A 3,413-nucleotide genomic window follows, 5' to 3' on the forward strand; every position below is an offset into this window, starting at 1 on the left:
AGCCCGCCCAAACCAGGTAAGCCAATCCCTGAGGCGCTCTCACTGGCACCGATCCGAAAAGCCAATCAGAGCTATCCTTTTATATCCACCAATGAATGACTGAGCTGGCCGGGGGCCCGTTCGAATGAACCAATTAGGCAAGGGAAGCGGGACTAGAACACATTCAAAAGGCACCACTCGGAATCGTAGCCGAGAGACGGACAGGGAATCTAGCCAATGACGGGGGCTGGCTTGTTCTCCGTGTGTAACTCTGAGGAGATCCGCTGTGGAAGTGGGAGGGGTTTTTCTGAGGTCCGAGCTGGGGTAAAAAGAGAAAAGTAGAGGGTATGTATCCCTCAGGAGCTGCTAACGTCTTTCAGACCACCGAAATCTAAAAACCGTCCTCCATCCTGAGGTTTTTTTTTTTTTTTTTTTTTTTAGCGAGAAGAACGGGAGTCCTAGCTCCGTTTCCTGAGGAAACAGCGCCGGCTTTCTGGACAGACACCCCGTTATTTGGTTCAGTTCAGCGAACAGGCTCTGGCGTCTGCCTCAAACTCCGTCCCCACACCCCCCAACTTTATTTATTTATTTAATAAATGTATTTATTTATTTATTTGGCTGCGTTGGGTCTTCATTGCTACGCATGGGCTTTCTCTAGTTGCAGCGAGCGGGGGGCTACTCTTCGTTGCAGTGCGCAGGCTCGGTGGCTTCTCTTGCTGCAGAGCACGGGCTCTAGGCGTGCGGGCTTCAGTAGTTGTGGCACCCGGGCTCAGTAGTTGTGGCTTGCGGTCTCTAGAGCGCAGGCTCAGTAGTTGTGGCACATGGGCTTAGTTGCTCCGCGGCATGTGGGATCGTCCCGGACCAGGGCTCGAACCCATGCCCCCTGCATTGGCAGGCAGATTCTTAACCACTGCGCCACTAGGGAAGTCCCCCAAATTTATTTTTAAAGAAACAAAAGCTGTATAGTTGGTGGGTTTTCGTATAATAGAAGGGCATAGAGAGACCACACAGAAGAGAGAGCAGCATTCCAGGCCCCGGGGAAGAGCGGCGTGGGGCTGCGACTGGTCAATCAAAGGGAATAATTTATAGTCACCACCTCAGGAGTTGAGGATGGTTTAGGGGCCATTCTAAGACCATAACTTTTCCCTCAGACGGCCAGCAGGATGCCCTCGTACTTGTTACTTTTGCTCTCCTCTGATCTAAATTCCCTGAGCCCTGCAGTCCAGATTTGACGAGGAAATGCCAAAGACCGAAGTGTTTACTCTGACGTCTAAATGTGTGAATGGGTTTCTTCTGTCCTCCTCCATCCACAAGGTTAAAATGACCAAAAAAAAAAAAAAAAAAAAAAAAAAGTCGTTACCCTTACAAGATGCTAGAAAAAATAACTGCACAATTAGAGTGACTACGAATCCCATCAGGACCACCTCCTTCCAATCATTATTCCCCTAGTTTCGATCCCGACTCAGCAATTTGCCAGTCGTGTGGTTTTGATGGAGGCAGGCTTCTCAGTGTTTTCTTTTCCTCCTCTCAAAAAAGAGAAGAAAAATAACTGTTACCGCAGAGTGGTGTGAGGATTACAGAACATAAACATAAGGTGTTTAGAATAGTAAACTAACAGAATCAGAATCAGGAAGCAGGGATTTTCCTTAGGTTGGCATGACAATTTGTGGATTTAATCCCTCTTTTTTTCCTTCGAAAAGAAATCAGGTCAACCAATTGTTAAATCACCGCAGAGTATCCAATGCCCACTCTGCTGGCAAAGCCCCAGGGAGGGCCAGTGAGGAGGGGGTGTGTTGTGACAGGAAGTCAAGGATGGAAGTGGCCCATGGACTAGGGTAATTGGAAAAGCCAAAGGAATGGAGTTTTGGCATTGGTCCCTGTCCTCTTGGTCTCCTGGCCTCCAGTAGTTTCTGAGTGTTTTCAGCTCCACCCTGCTCAACACCTGCTCTGTACTGATACAGAAAGGCAGCCTCAGGCTTCCCTGGTGGCGCAGTGGTTGAGAGTCCACCTGCCGATGCAGGGGACTCGGGTTTGTGCCCCGGTCCAGGAAGATCCCACATGCCGCAGAGTGGCTGGGCCCGTGAGCCATGGCCGCTGAGCCTGCGCGTCCGGAGCCTGTGCTCCGCAACGGGAGAGGCCACAGCAGTGAGAGGCCCGCGTACCGTAAAAAAAAAAAAAAAAAAAGAAAGGCAGCCTCAATGCACAGGACCACCAGGGTCTCAGAGCAGTTGTAGGGAAGCCCATCCACATCCAGTAGCTTCTGCCCATCTGGAAGGCTGAGCAGGTCCTAGGCTCCGGGGCCAGCCTGTCATTCTCTGCAGCTTCCCCAAGACAGAGGGTGACCCTGACAGAGACCAGCCATGCCTTCTACCTCTTGGAACACAGAGGCCCCAGGTGGTAAGGGTAGGTGGGCATCCTCCCCCAAGGATGGCAATCCAGCCTCTGCCTCTTGGCCTCCATCTTGTAGCTCATCCCAGCCTGCAATTCCCTGCAAGACCCATCAGGGGATGAGGCGATGGGAATTTAATAAGCAGCTCCAGCCCTATTTTCTGGTACCCAGCTTTAAATATCCCTGCAGTTTAGCCTGATCCTGACTGTGTGGGTCTTTTTTCCAAAGGCCCTGAAGCAGAACTGGGGAGTCAAAAGGAATTTGGAGTCATACATGCCTGAGTCAGAAACCTCCCTGAGCCTCAATTTCCCCATGTCATTATCCTTTATCAAAGGTACAGAGGGCTAAATGAGATATGGAAGCACCTAAGACAACCTTCCAGTCCTCCAGCCCAGGATGGTCTTGTGGTGGGGAGGGGCAGCTGGGGTAGGCTTCTCTTCGGGACACAAGTTATTTCTCTTTCAGCCCCTCCTCCTTTCCAGAGCCTATCACAGAGGGTCCTGCAGGACTTGAGGTGGGAGAGGGGGAAGAAGGGAGTCTGGGACAGGTGGCCTGGGAGGCATCGTCCACAAAGAGAGAGTTCTAGGTGCCTGTTAGCCTCTAGTCCTGGGAGGCAAGAAGGGATTGGGGGTCAGTTCCAAGGAGAGAGGGGGCTGCCATCACCCTCATCCTCCCCCTCCCCCTCCTTCCCCCAATTCCGCAGGGACCCAAACTAGATACTCTGGACCTTGCCCCCATCTTTACACCCACCTGTAGGGGCGAAGTTGAGTAGCTGAGTCAGATTCCTGATTTGCTGGGTGTATGACCTTGGGCGAGTCACTCAGGCTCACTGTACCTCCACTTCTTCATCTAAAATGGGGATAATGAGTGTACCTCCTCACAGGGTGGGTAACACATGCAAAGCCCTTAGTGCATTGCTTGGCAAATTAGTAAGTGCTCAAAACATGTTAGCAGTTATTACCTCTACTCCTTTGCAAGACCTTCCTCCCAAATCCTGGTCCATTTTAACAAATCCATTCTTCCAAAACCAATTCAAAATTTCCCT

This window comes from Stenella coeruleoalba, assembly GCF_951394435.1.
Source record: "Stenella coeruleoalba genome assembly, chromosome: 19".
NCBI classification, from domain to species: domain Eukaryota; kingdom Metazoa; phylum Chordata; class Mammalia; order Artiodactyla; family Delphinidae; genus Stenella; species Stenella coeruleoalba.